Genomic DNA, 15,790 nt, shown 5'->3' on the forward strand with positions numbered 1-15,790 from the left:
TCTAGTAGCTTCCTAGAAAACAGCACATGAGAGACCAAAAAAATCTGTAACTTCTTCCATATTTGAATGGATTTAATCTTACATTTGACTGATAGTTTGAGTAAGTATACAATTATAAGTTAAAAATAATTTTCCCTCAGAATTTTGAAGGCCTTGCTGCACTATTTCCTAGCATTCATATGCTACTGAAGAGCATTCTCTTCACCCCGGTGTTCTGAAATTTCACGATGATACCTTAGTGTGCCTCTTCTTCATTCATTATGGGGACCCTCTTCTCTAGATATTTATGTTTTTCAGTTCTGAGAACATTTCTTGTGTGATATCTTTGAGAATTTCCTCCCTTTGGTTTTCTTTGTTCCCCCTGTAATACTTTATTGAAGACTTACCCAAATTGATTTTCCTACCCTACGATTAAAAATTAAAAATTTGGCTTAATTCCTAAGAAATCCTTCTCTGAATATTCTCTGACTTCCCTCTTTTCATACCCTTCTATTTTTCTATTCTTATTTCATGAATAGACAACCTTCTTTTATTTTTAAAAGATAATCATTGTAAGTTTTTAAAGGAGTTCTTTTTTCTTTGGCTATATGTTATGTGCATTGTCTCTCTTTGCCTCAAATTATTTTTTTATCATTAGAAACTTCAAGTATACTTCTTAAAGATAGACATACAATTATGAGATTTAAGTTCATCTATTCTACCTTATTTAATATTATGACAGACAAATTCTAAGCTATTGAAATACATTCAAGAAACTTCTTTATAAAGTTACTAAATGGCAGTGATTCTGCATTTTGCTTTTTTATTTCCCACAATACATATATGCAAATAAAACTTTTAGAGTGCTTATAGATGGTAAAAAAACTATTGTATCAGAAATTGCTTAGTCAATTTTCTAGTAACTTGTAAACGGTACTCTCCATGTATCATCTAGTTTTTTTAAATCTTTCTTCTCTAGGTCTCTTACTAAAGCTTCCTGTTCAAAGTCTGGCTGAGAATTTTTGCTGCTTCTTTCCCTACCTCCTCGTTTCCGAAGGTAATTCCCTGGTCAGTCTCTGTTTCTAATAAATTATATATATAATATCTAATGAAAAGGTCAAGGCAAGCCAGCTAACAAATCTTCATATAATTGAATATGAAAAGGAATATTTTTTATAGTAGTCACTGTAATAAAACATTGCTAGGGTACTTTTAAATATAGAAATACGTGTCTTCAGTAAGTCTTGGGAATGAACAGATTGATTGTGGTTTTTATCACACAAAACAGGGGAAAACTTATAGTGTAAATTTTATTTTTTTACTTTTGGGTCAGTGAAATTCTAATAAAAAACCAAAGTATTGTAAAATAATATGTTCCTACACGGGTAATCAAAGAAAGAATAGTTTATAGTAGTGGCCATCACTTCTGATTTGTTTTTCTAGCACTTGAAATTAACAGTTTGAATATTATCTTTAAGAGGATTAAATTTAACAACAAATATTTTGAAACTGGTTATTTAGTCCTTTGATTGTTATTTTAAAACTTTCGAGAGGCCAGGCGCAGTGGCTCACGCCTGTAATCCCAGTACTTTGGGAGGCTGAGGCAGGCAGATCACGAGGTCAGGAGATCGAGACCATCCTGGCTAACACGGTGAAACCCAGTCTCTACTAAAAATACAAAAAATTAGCCGGGCGTGGCGGGGGGCGCCTGTAGTCCCAGCTACTGGGGAGGCTGAGGCAGGAGAATGGCGTGAACCTGGGAGGTAGAGCTGGCAGTGAGCCAAGATCGCGCCACTGCACTCCAGCCTGGGCGACAGTGCAAGACTCCGTCTCAAAAAAAAAAAAAAAGGCAGACGCCGGGTGCGGTGACTCACACCTGTAATCCCAGCACTTTGGGAGGCTGAGGCGGGCGGATCACGAGGTCAGGAGATCGAGACCATCTTGGCAAACACGGTAAAACCCGGTCTCTATTAAAAATACAAAAAAAAAAAAAAAATTAGCCGGACATGGTGGCGGACACCTGTAGTCCCAGCTTCTCGGGAGGCTGAGGCAGGAGAATGGCGTGAACCCGGGAGGTGGCAGAGCTTGCAGTGAGCCGAGATCGCGCCACTGCACTACAGCCTGGGCGACAGAGCGAGACTCTGTCTCAAAAAAAAAAGAAAAAAAAAAAAAGGAAAGAAAAGAAAAAGAAAGCAGAGACCCATTTCCCTTTTCTGTCATTAGTTGTTTTTGTATGTTTACAATTGACTCCTTTGTAAATGTGTGATGTTAAGGGTTTGGCTTTATTTTGAACTCTATTTAAAAATGGAACTGCATTAGTCTTTACTGCTTTTTTTTTTTTTTTTTTTTTTTTTTTTTTTTTGGTAATGATCAATGCAAAAGATGCACCTTTCCCAATTGTAGCTGATCTCTGTTGTTCACTGCTTCTCACCTTTCCTAGGAGGTACCTTTCTGGCTTCTCTGTTGAACATTTCCTAAATAAAGTGTGGATGAAGAGCAATAGAGGAGGGAAATACAGAAAATTATAAGGCTGAAATAGAAACTGGCCACAGCAGAGATTAAACGTAAGTAAGCATGTATTCAGTATATGCCCATATACTCAGATACACTGTGGCCCTTCCGGATCTTGGAAAATCTTGAGCAGAGCATATTTATAACAGGATTCAAGTATATTTGCTTTTCTAAGCAAGTAATCTTAGGCTATGTACTATTCATAGTGTAGTTAGTTGGGTTATTTTAAGCAAATGTTTTCACCTTCTCCATGCACTCTTCACTTGTCATTTGTCAAATGGGGGTAATGTCTACCTTAGCACACTGTTTTGAAGATCGCAATTAGCTAATGGATTTGAAAGTACTGTAGCAAGTTAAAAATGTTCTACAAAGGCAAGGCATTTAACATATTCTTCAAAGGCGCTGTGCTGTTCTAATGCGTGGAAGGGGAGTTTCTGGGGCACCCTGCAAGGCCAAGATCAGTGGCAGTTTCCCAGGGATCACTGGGTGTGGTTGGCTAGGTAATGTGAAATTGCATATGCCTTCACCCAGGACCTGGGACCCCCTAAGGCTATAGGCAAGTATATTATTTCTTTGTCTTGTTTTTTCTTGATTTCAGAGATGTACTGATATGGTTCTCAAAATGTGGGGAAAAGAGGATACTGTATGATTAAGTATAAGAATCATCCTTCATTCCTGAACCCACCACTTACTATTCCTCTTCCCTAGTCCCATCTTCTTTTGAAATGATATTTCTTCTATATGATCAAACCTATGAAAATGCTCTTAGTCTAGGATGGAATGCCTGGGTTCAACAATCACAGAAAAGCATTGTGTTAAGATCTTTCTGCTGCAAGTTATAAAAACAAAACAAAAAAAACCCCAAACAAACAAACAAACAAAAATCTTTGATTCATTGTATGATCAGCAGCTCACAAAAATCATTGAGGACCCAGGTCCCTTTTTCTTCCTGCTTTGCTGTCCTCAAACATGGTTTCTTACAGAGGCTGATGTCAAAGAAAACCACAGGTGGGCAGTTAAGTAGTTAAAGAAGTAAAGGCAGATTTTACTCAGAAATTATTATAATAGGGGAAAGAGACCTCAGAATAGAAATGGGCTCAATTCTGAATTCAATAAGGAAAGGTGGGGATTATAGCTAAGGAACAGGGCTGGGTGGATGGAAAATTATTTAGAGAAGAGGCCAATTCTTTGCTAAACTGGCCTAATAGGATTCTTGCTGAAGGCAGGCCAGGGTGTTCAGATATTACCTGAGGGAAGGTGGGTGATGAATAATTTGGTTGGATATTGAGGATGATCAGATATTGGGGGTTGGGGGAGGATTCTGGCTAAACTGACTTCTCAGGATTCCTGCTAAAACTGGACTCTCCAAGCACAGAGACAGAAGCCCAAGGTTGTACCTAGTAGAGGGTTCAAAGGAGCCTGACTAAAGTTTGGTCAAGGAGAGAATCTTTGTCATTGGCTTCATTTTTACAAGATATATAGTATATATAGCTGCAATAGTTCCAAGTTTCCTATCCAGACCCAATAACTTCCAGGGGAAAGTGAAAGTGTCTCTTTCTTGAAACTATTTTTTTTTAAAGGAAAAAGGGCTTTTCCAGAAGCTCCCACTTGACTTCTCTCATATTTAATGGCTGTACTGAGTGATGTGCCAATTTTAAACCAGTAATTGAAATGAGAAATGGGTTACCATGATTAACTTAGACATATCATCTTGCTAAGTCAATCACAATGAGCACCACTAGAAGGATACTTTTTGTTTAACTTTGAATTACATATCTTATAACTTTTCTGTACTGGATTCAAAATTCTCTTTTGATTGCTAGATCTAGTAAAACTCTGCAATTACACTCACAATGATAATGTGCCTTCAGATGTAACACAATAGGCAATTGATTTTCCCTATACCCCTCATTCACAAATTGGGTGGGCTAAATTCTTGTCTTTTGAGCATGGACGAACGTAAGGTGTGAGAAATAACAATATTGGGTAGAGATATCCAGGCAACTCTTGGAAAGTGGAGGCAAAAACAGACCCCTACACTCTCAGTGTTCTTTCTACTTAATCTCTTTAGATCAGGTTGATAAACTGTATACCAACCAATCAGGTATTCCTGGAATCACTGCCACTCTTTTGTCATTCTAGCTAGCTACAGGGCTCCAAATTATCTCCACTTAAATTTAAGGTAGAGTAGAAAACCACAACAATTTGATGACAAAATACAGCTAGAACCAAGTGAGCTTGGAATGCAGAGCCAGACTCGTGGGAATTTCTGTTTGGCTTGGTAGGCAGTAGCCACTTCTGGTCTATTTATTTATTTCACAATAATGCATGTGCATTTTACATAATTATATTTTCAGATTTTATTTATTGAGTCTTATTAGAATTTTACTGCATTTGTTCTCTGGTCTTCATACAGGCAGTATGGCACAGTGGGGAGAAACCATGCTGAAGCATAGTTTCCCTAACTTGAGGATATTACTGATTTCTCCTATTTGTCTCAGAAATTCTGAACCAGGTGAGAGAAGAGGAGGTAGTAGGACAGAAGAAAGAGAACGAATAGCAAGACAGAAATGCATAGAAGTTAAGGGGCATTGTTCTGGGGAGATTTTCATAGAGAGAAAAAGACTTTCTTTTAAATATTCTTTCCAAATAATCACAGTTAGTAATAAAGAAACCATAACTGACCATGGCTAAAATACTGAGAGTAAGAAAACTTTTACCAAGTGATGAAATACAGTTTATGTATTGTATTAGTCAGAACCAATAAGACATATATAGACATATAGGAAGAGATTTACTATGAAGGATTGGCTCACACAATTATGGAGGCTAAGTCCTACAATCTGTTGTCTGGAAGCTGGAGAACCAGAAAAGCTGGTGGTGTCATTCTAACTCCAAACTAAAGGCCTAAGAACCAGAAGAATCAATGGTATACATCTCAGTCTGCATGTAAAGGCCTGAGAACCAGGAGGGCCAATGTCTGAGGGCAGGAGAAAGTGGGTGTTCCAGCTCAAGAAGAGAGGTCAAATTCACTCTTCCTCTGCCTTTTTATTCTATTCAGGTCCTTCCTGGGTTAGCTGATGCTCGCCTACATTGATGAGGACAATCTTTGTTTAGTTTGCTGATTCAAATTCTCATCTCTTCTGGAAACACCTTCACAGACTCACCAGAAATAATGTTTTACCAGCCATCTGGGCATGTGTTAGCCCAGTCAAGTTGACACTTAAAATTAACCATTACAGGTATGATATGAATAAACTAGCTGGCCTAAGCAATTAAATAGAAAAGTAACTGAGTAACAATGGCATTAACTAACGTGCCGTCATGGGTTGACATAACAAAATGTTCTTAATTTTCTTCATACTTATTTTCAACCTTAGCGAAATATGTGGTTTTTACACTGCTGCAGAACAAATAGAACAGAACTTATGGTACATAATTTATGTAAGTGATTTTATGTGTGTTTTTTAAAGAGTTTTAAAATAATTCTTTAAAAACAGTCCCATTGAGACATAATTTACATACCATGAAATTCACCCATTGTAAGTGTACAATTCAATGATTTTTTAGCAACTTTATAGAGTTTTGGGTAAATTTCACTGTGATTCAATTTTAGAACATTTTTCTCACCCCAAAAAGTTTTCTTATGCTCATTTGCAGTCAGTAACCACCCCCCCACTGAGCTCTAGGCAGCCATTTATCTGCTCTCAGTCTCTATAAATTTGCCTTTCCTGGAAATTTCATATAAATGGAGCTGTACAATATGTAGTTTTTTTATTTTTGACTTCTTTCACTTACCATACTGTTTTAGGGGTTCAACCAAGTTGTAGTGTGTATCAATAGCTCATTCCTTTTCATTGTGCAATAGCATTTCATTGTATGGATATGCTTATCACATTGGTTTTTTCCATTCATGTCAATGGACATTTGTATTGCTTCCAATTTTTGGCTACTATAAATAACGCTATGGACATTTCTATACAAGTTTTGTGTCAATGTATGTTTTCATTTCTTTTGGGTACATACCTAGGAGTAGCATTGCTAGGTCATATGATAGCTCTAGCTTTAACTTTTTAAAAACTGCCAAACTGTTTTTCAAATGGCTGTGACATTTCACATTCTTTCCAGCAATGTATGAGAGTTCCAATTTCTTCATATTATCACCAATATCTAGTATTGTCACTCTTTTTGATTGGTCATTTTAATGTGTGGGTATGGCATTTTGCTGTGATTTTAATTTGTATTTCCCTAATGACTAACAACATTGAGAATGTTGTCATTTGCCTATTATTCATTGTTTTCAGACATATGATTGGCATACATTTTCTCCTAGTCTGTAATTTGTCATTTTATATTTTTATTGGTAACTTTTGAGAGTAAAAGATTTTAATTTTGCTGAAGCCCAATTTGTCATGTTTTTTTTCTTTTCTGATCATGCTTTTAGTGTCATATCTAAGCATTTTCCCCTTTAATCCAGGAGTTTCTCCTATGGTTTCTTTTAGAAGTTTTATAACTTTTGCACTTACAATTAGGTCTTATAACTTTTGCACTTACAATGAGGTTTCTAATCTGTTTCAAGGTAATTTTTGTGTAAGGTGAGGGTCTAAATTCATTTTTGTGGTATTTATTTGCCCTAGTAACATTTTTTGAAAAAAATCATAGTACTCATAATGACTCAATTGACCATAAATGTCAGGATTTATTTCTAGACTCTGAATTCTTTTCCACTGTTTTATATGTCTGCCTTTATACCTATCACACTGTTGTCATTATTGTAGTTTTATATTAAGTTTTGAAGTTGAGTAGTATACATTCTCTAAATTTGTTATTTTTAAAAATTATTTTGGCTATTCCAGGCCCTTTGAATTTGTATATGAATTTTAGGATCAGCTTGTCAATTTCTACAAAAATGACTGTTGGGATCTTGACTAGGATTGCATTGAATCCACAGGACAATTTGGGATATATTGCTATATTAACAATATTGAGGCTTCCAGTTTATGAACATGGAATGTAACTTTATTTATTTAGATCTTTAATTTCATTCAGTCTGTTTTACAATTTTCAGAGTGTAAGTTTTCCACTTCTTTTGTTAAACTTATTCCTAAATATTTTATTTTTATTGATTTTATTGGGAATGAAATCATTTCTTAATTTTACTTTTGGTGTTTGTTGCTATTACATAGAACTAAAATAGTTAATTTTTGCATATTGATCTTGTATCCTGTGGCCTTTTAAATTTATTAGTTTTAGTAGACATTTATGTGGCCAAAAAACATATGAAAAAAGCTCAACATAACTGATCATTAGAGAAACGTGACTCAAAACCACAATGAGATACCATCTCACACCAGTCAGAATGATAATTATTAAAAAGTCAAGAAACAGCAAATGCTGGCGAGGCTGTAGAGAAATAGGAACGCTTTTACCCTATTGGTGGGAACATAAATTAGTTCAACCACTGTGGAAGACAGTGTGGTGATTCCTCGAAGTGCTAGAACCAGAAATATCATTTGACCCAGCAATCCCATTACTGGGTATATACTCAAAGGAATAGAAATCATTCTGTTATAAATATACATGTATGTGTATGTTCATTGCAGCACTATTCACAAGATCAAAGACATGGAATTAATCCAAATGCTCATCAATGATAAAGTGGATAGAGAAAATGTGGTACGTATACATCATGGAATACTATGCAGACATAAAAAGGAATGAGATCATGTCCTTTGCAGGGACATGGATACAGCTGGAAGCCATTATCCTCAGCAAACTAACGCAGGAACAGAAAACCAAACACTGCATGTTCTCACTTGTAAGTGGGTGCTGAAAAATGAGAACACATGGACACAGGGAGGGGAACAACACACACTGAGGCCTGTTGGGGATAGGGGGTAGGGAGAGGGAGAGCATCAGGAAAAACAGCTAATGCTTACCAAGCTTAATACCTAGGTAATGGGTTGAGAGGTGCAGCAAACCACCATGGCACACATTTACCTATGTAACAAACCTGCACAGGTATCTTGGAATGTAAAATAAAATAAAAAAATAAAAAATAAGAAAATAGATCCCTTAGGATCATATCATTCATACATAAAAACACTTTTACTTCTTTCTTTTCAATTTGTGTTTTTTTTCTTTCTTTTTAAAACCAAATCTCTATTCTTTACTTGCTTTTTCTTGCCTGACTGCACTGGCTAGAACCTACTGTATCATGTTGCGTAAGAGTGGGAAGAGTGGCTATCTCATCTATTTCCTGATCTTGGGAGAAAAGCATTCAGTTTTTACCATTAAGTGTGATGTTTGTAGGTTTCTCATAGATGTCTTTTTTTGTCAAGATAAGGAAGTTCCCTTCTATTTCTAACTTGTTGAGTGTTTTACATTCAGATGTCATAATGAGGAGTTTGGCTTTTATTTGACAATAAAGAGTCAAATGTTTCTATCACGGAAGTGGCATGATCAGAGTTATTCTTTAGAAAAGTAACTCTTAGAGTGGCATGGGAAAGAAGAGACTGGAGACAGGAAGGCCAGATAAAAGTCATCTGCAATAATCTAGGTTCTCAAATTTTAGTGCATATCAGAGTTATCGGAGTCTAGTTAAAATATAGATTGCTGGTCTCACCCCCAGAGTTTCAGACTAAATGGGTATGAGGTGGGGTTTGAGGATTTGTATTTCTTACAAGTTTCCAGGTAATTCTGATGCTGTTAGTTCACTTTACTGACCGCTGGTGCAGGTAGAGAAAAGGAATACTTGAACTAGAATGGTGGCAATAGGATAGAAAGATACCAGAGTGAAAGAGTCCATGTCTCAGGAACTTATAGGATATGGAGAATGAAGTTGGGAGTTCATGATGACATGAATCAGACTTATATAATTGGTGGTAGTGTTAATAGAGGTAGTTGTGGAAGATTACTCAAAGAGGTAGATTGATAATGCATTTATTTATGAAGTAATGCCTACTGGATTTGAGATGCAAGAAAGATACTTAGGTGGAGATTCTCAGCAAACACTTGGAAATGGGACTTCTTATTTATGAGAGGTTGGGGTCAGAAATGGAAGTTTTGAAGCCATCAAGCCATCATCACTCATTTCCACCCACTATATGGAAATATAGCGGGACTGAAAGGCCTGAGCCAAAAGCAGAACTGTGGAGATTCTTACCTTCTCAAAGTGGGATAAGTAGGAAACAAGAGTGGTCAGGAAAGAACAGTGTTTTCAGTGCAAAAAGGAAGAGAAAGGTTCAACAAAGAGCCAAGAGGGTCCAATCCTGCAGAAAAAGATGAGTAGCCTCCAGTGTCATTAGATTCTCTGATGAAGAAGTAATTGGTGACCTCTAAGAGAGAAATTTCTGCAAAGTAGGAGGACAGAGATAAGATTCTAAAAGCTTAAGGAGTAAGCAAATGGCTACGAAATGAAGACCCTAGGGCAACCAAATACGAAGTTGAAACTGTTGGGGCTCAGAAAATGATACCCCAAATTACAGCGCTTTGGCCTGCTGAGTACTTTGAACTAAAGGAGCCTGGAAGGCCTCAGAAGCAGCCCCAGAAGCACAGCCTCTCTCTGCCCTTCTTCTGCCCTCCTGCCTCCTGCCCCTCCTTCTCCCCTGAAGCGAGTCATAGAGACCAGAATTCCATTTCCCTAAGGCGAGTCATAGAAACTAGAATCCCTCTCCCCCAAAGCAAGCCATCAAACCTAGAAAGACCGCTCTTTCCCTTTTCCATTCTCTCTTGAAGGCCCTCATTCCATAAGGATCCTGGCCCAAATCTGGCAGGAAGAATGCTGCACAGAGAGGCCAAGAAGAATCTCAACAGGCAGGCTTTGCTGGGTCTCCCCGCTCAGTCTGTTACCTTTAGATCATACCCTTTTGTCTAATCACATTTCTACACAGGTGTCTATTCTTCATTGAACCTAAGTATAAAAATAAATTATTTTCCCTGGGTTTTTAGGTTTTCATTTCTGAAGACTCCTATATCATGTAAAACTTTGATTAAATAAATTTGTTATTTTTTTTCTTGTTAACCTGGTTTTTGTTATAGGAGTGTTGGCTGTGATCATTATGATGTGTGAGGAAGGATAGCACACCTTTCAGCCTTTACAAAACTAAATGGGAATTCAGAAAACAATATTTAAAAAAATCTAGGAAAACTCAATGGGGAGTTTCAACATGCCGCTTTTGGACAGAGAGAATGACCTCCATGTTTTTAGAGATTTGAAAAGCTAGTGTCTGGGAGTTTGGTGAAACCAGGAAGGAATTGTGATTAGCAGCAAGATGAGGATCAATGAACATCAAGCAAGAAAAGGAGTGGTGGCTTAGTAAATGGAAACACCACTGAGGCACAGGAAGAAGAGAGATGTGGATAGAAAAATAGAAAAGGGGGAAAGCAAAAAGGACCAAAATGTGTCCATGAGAATGTAAAGGAGAAAAGATTTCTTTTTTTCACGCATTGCTAGGTTCATAACTGAGTCCCTTATAACAAAAGATAGATTAACAAGAGAAAAGCGTAACAAATTTATTTAATAGAGGTTATAGGTGACATGGAATCTTTAGAAATGGAGGCCCAAAGAAAGAGAGAAAATTGTGTATTTTTATGCTAAGTTTGGTAAAGGAGTTATGGGGAAATATGATTAGACAAAAGGGGGTATCATCTAATGGTAATAAACTGGGAGGAACTTAGCCAGAATCTGTTTGCTCAAATTCTTCTGTGTCCCTCCCTTTCTTCTGTGTATAGGGCATACAAGGGTCTTATGATCTACTTTTAAATTTTTTTATTTTTAAAAATGGAGATGAGGTGTCATTATGTTGCTCAAACTCCAAAGCTCAAGCAATTTTCTTGCCTCAACTTCCTGAAGTGTTGGAATTACAGGTGTGAGCCACCGGATCTGGCCTTATGACCTACTTTAGAGGAAGGTCAGAGCATTTGTGGTGTACTTCAGACAAGGGTAGGGAAAAATCAGAGAGACTTTTTTTTTTTTTCTTTGAGATGGAGTCTGGCTCTGTTGCCCAGGCTGGAGTGCTGTGGCACGATCTCAGCTCACTGCAACCTCTGCCTCCCGGGTTCAAGCAATCCTCGTGCCTCAGGCTCCCAAGTAACTGGGACCACAGACACCCACCACCACGCTGGGCTAATGTTTTTATTTTTACTAGATTTGGTGTTTCACCATGTTGGCCAGGCTGGTCTCGGGCTCCCAACCTCAGGTCATCCTCCCGCCTTGGCCTCAGAGAGGCTTTTGCTTCTGCTGTTTCCTCAGATGCCAAGGTGCCATATTTTGGGAGAGCATATATCCATCAAGGGATATATTTATGAATGTTCTAGCACAGACAGCATTATCTTACTTGGTTACTCAATCCTCTAATGACAAAAAGGAATGTTAATGTTGCCTGAATTTACTCTTACATACACCTGTCTCTTTCTTAACACCGAAGATTAATGGCAATCTCTCTCACCTTCAAGTGCAGTCCATAGAAGTCTAAAGTGTGCAACAAGATACTTATTACTGAGATAGTCTGTATTTTCCCAGTGCCACAGTATAGTGATGTGATAGGACTTTACAGGTGTCCCTGAAGGGCCCGTGGGGTTGGGACTGATGAGAACTGAGAGAAACACTCACATAACCCAATGAAAGAGGAGTCCAAATGCAGTTCTTATACAATTAAACAACACAGAAAAGTACTTTTGCCATCTTGTGTATCCCTTCCCCCGCTTTTAGGTCATTTGAAACAATAGTTAGAATCATATGTGATTCCACACCAGATCTTGTACTTTGTGATTTTAGTTTTTTTCAGGCACAGAGGAGAAATTTCTTTAGCTGAACTGCTTGCTCAGCGTACATTAAAGAACTGGTGTTCACAGTATAGCTGATAGCTGGTGGAAATGAAATAATCTGTATTGACACATTTGGAAGTTTCACATCTTTTTCCACTTCATGTGCTAACGTGATAATTGCTAGACTGATGATTTTTCCAGTGACAAATCTCCCTTTGTCAATATTTAGACCTGTGTATAGAAAGCTTATCTAACACACCTGGCTAATTTTCACTTCATTTAAAAATAAATGGAAGATGTTTAGCTTGCCGGGTTAAAACAAAAAAAAAAAAAAAAAAAGGAGTTTCATAAATAATTTTCTCAAAACACCTTTATGATAATAAGATAATTGCTATAAAAAGTAATTTTCTTCATTAAATGTATTTGATCAGATTTAAAATCGTAGCTGAAGTATGTATAAAGATCATCTTAAGGATTTTGAGGCTTTTCTTTTTTTCTTGAGGAAAATTCTTTGGAAACTCAACAAATCACTTGGAATATTCAGGGGAAACTGATTTGGATTTTGCAGCTTTGAAAGCCTATCCCAGAGTTTGATTTACTTGTTATTGTTTTGAGATGCTCCACTTGTAATCAGTCCCCGGTGCATCATGAGTTCCACAAACTCAGAAGAATCTTGATCTTAATTTAGTGTCTTGAAAGATTAAAACTTATTCTAGAAAAACTGTCCTAGATAAATTCAAGGTGACCCATTCTCTAAGACTCCTGGGGAGTCACCTAAGAAGAGAAGGCTACAAAAGAGCCTTTACTCACTCCATTGCTTCCTCACTGGGTGGACGGCCTTTGTTTTACTTCATTTTGGAAAGCAGGAATTTCTGTTTCACATATGAATCCCTTTGGCAGCCACTGGTGCTACCCAGCCTGCCCCACCACCCTCCATGTCCTTGCAAGACTGATAGAGTGCCAAGAACTAGAAATGCTCATTTCAAAAAGCTGAGGTGAATGGAGATCTAGGTTGTTTTCTGATTGTTTTGTCATCATCATGCTTTTTTGGGGTTTTGATGTTCCTTTCACTCCCTCTTCTTCCCTTTTCATAAAATATAATTGCTGTTTAAAATGTTAGCCTGGGCTTCTTTTGAAAGTAGAACCACACTGACAGTAACTGGGTTAACTATTGTTAAGTTTTTCTCGTTTCCAAAGGATGCTTCAAAAGTATGGAAATAAAACTCCTTTGCTTTTCTTCTTCTTCTTCTTTTTTTAATGGCTAACAACTTCCCAGCCTTCTAATTTGCTGTCCTGTTGCATTGGAGTTCATTATCTTTGTATTACCATGTAGTCATTCTGTTCGAGTTTCTATCCTTTCTCTTCCGAGTTCTTGCTGAAAACGGCAATAAAAGTAACACAGCTGAAGCTAGCAGGCAAACCAAAGACATAATGAGAACAGCACTTTCATAGGAATTCCATTCTACATCACGGATTTCATTTGCAAATATTCAGAATGAAAAGCATACTTAAAGTATACTGAGTTCTTTCCCTCTCTTCTTTTTCCGTCTAGAATCAATTATAAAATAAAGCCATCGTTTTTGTCTTCACTTGCCTGTAGAGGGAATCAGGTCATTTAGCCTCTGAAGATTTGGAGTAATGGCCCGAGAAAACATTAAATATTATCCTTTTTGTTGAGCCAAAGTGCAAGGTATTGCAACACCAATGTTTTAAGTTGTAGAATAAATTAAGTTAAAGCTGAGTGGCTAGACCTTGCTAGTTATTCTGGAAAGTCAACTAAAAAAATTGACCATTAATTATAAACTTGCAAGCAGTTGCAATAACTAACTAAGGGCAGCCCACAGAACATAGATCATGTAGAAAACTGTCACTTAATGATGAGGATACATTCCAAGAAATGCATCGTTAGGCAGTTTTGTCACTGTGGGAACACCATAGCGTGCACACACACAAACATAGATGATATAGCCTACTACATACCTAGACTACATGGGATAGCCTATTGCTTCTAGGCTTGCATATTACTGTACTGAATACTGCAGGCCATTGTAACATAATGACAAGTATTAGTCTATCTAAGCATAGAAAATGTACAGTAAAAATACAGTATTATAATCTTATGGGACCACCAGGGTATATGTGATCTGTGATTGGATGAAACTTTGTTATGTGGTGCATGACTATATCCCATGAGAAGAAATACTCTTAAAAGATAGCTTATATTTTTTTTCTGTCACCCCATCACAATGATATCAAATAATTAAAAATAATGTCCATTTTAAAGCAATAATTCTAACAACTCAGTGAACTTCATGGGCTTGCATTCTTTAATAGGAATAGAAATCTCAGCATTTGTAATTAACAAGACTTGGTTTTCTATTCATTATTTTGGCAAACAAGATTCACAATAAAGCTATACGCAGGTACTTCCTAGAATTTAGTTTTGATTAGAACATAATTGGTCAGACAATTAAAGGATAATGAAACTGAAATAAATATAAGCACTTCTAGAAATGGATAGTGAGTTAAAAGAATAGCATAATTTGAATGAATTCAGTTACGTGTAAAATATGGTGTTTTTCATGCCCTTATCGGATATCACAGAGTATTTTTTCTTTAGAAACTATCAATCTCTTCCTATAGGCAGAACTATATGGGAAGCCTAAATTATTTTTACAAAGTTGCTTGGAGGACAGGGAATCAAATAAATGGGGTGAGGTTTAATTTGATGTTTAATGGAAGCAAGAAGATAGCCTGAGCTATCCTTCTTAGGGAAGAATTGGTTTTATAAATGGAACGAGAATACTGGAGGTCCTTTGAGTATTGCTCCCTCTGTCCTGAAAGAAGCTTAGAAAAGTTATGTTTGGTTGCTTGATCCTTCTTTCTAGTTTTTTTTGTTTTGTTTTGCTTTCCCCCATCCCACATATTCTTTGTTTAGGATGAGCTGCATAATTTAATCAATGTGTAAGTATGATGGCCATTTGGTTCCTTCAGTTCACTTTACATGTTTATATTTTGGTCCAGTTCATGCTCATCTTATAGTTTAACCCTCTGGTCCTTTAACTATGTATTTCAGTATTCTCTTGGGACCTTTGAATGAAGATTCCTGGACCCCCAAGAGTTACACCTGTTCAGTGGATCAGGAGTGAATCCCAGGAGAGGACTTAGTTGCAGGAGACCCTGGGATAGATAACACTGTGAAAAACACTGCTAGAGAGTATTTTATTTTATTTATCTTATTTTTTGAGACAGAGTCTCCCTCTGTCTCCCAGGCTGGAGTGCAGTGGCACGATCTCGGCTCACTGAAACCTCTGCCTCCCGAGTTCAAGCAATTCTTCTGCCTCAGCCTCCCGAGTAGCTGGGATTACAGGAGTCCACCATCATGCCTGGCTAATTTTTGAATTTTAGTACAGATAGGGGTTTCACCATGTTGACCAGCCTGGTCTTGAACTCCTGACCTCAAGTGATCTGCCCGCCTCGATCTCCCAAAGTGCTGGGATTACAGGTGTGAGCCACCGCGCCCAGCCCTAGA

General features: G+C 37.3%; 1 long non-coding RNA gene across 1 annotated transcript in view; it reads left to right on the plus strand.

The window, feature by feature from the left end:
• The first annotated feature begins 519 nt into the window (after positions 1-519).
• The window catches only part of LOC126959000 (uncharacterized), an 87,751-nt gene continuing 72,480 nt past the window's right edge, over positions 520-15,790 (plus strand). Inside the window, exons 1-3 of the long non-coding RNA XR_007727427.1 lie at positions 520-551; positions 959-1,036; positions 2,420-2,543. This is a non-coding gene — a long non-coding RNA (uncharacterized LOC126959000). The remainder of the gene's footprint in view (positions 552-958; positions 1,037-2,419; positions 2,544-15,790) is intronic.

The sequence above is a fragment of the Macaca thibetana genome, chromosome 7 (genome assembly GCF_024542745.1).
Source record: "Macaca thibetana thibetana isolate TM-01 chromosome 7, ASM2454274v1, whole genome shotgun sequence".
Lineage (NCBI taxonomy): Eukaryota > Metazoa > Chordata > Mammalia > Primates > Cercopithecidae > Macaca > Macaca thibetana.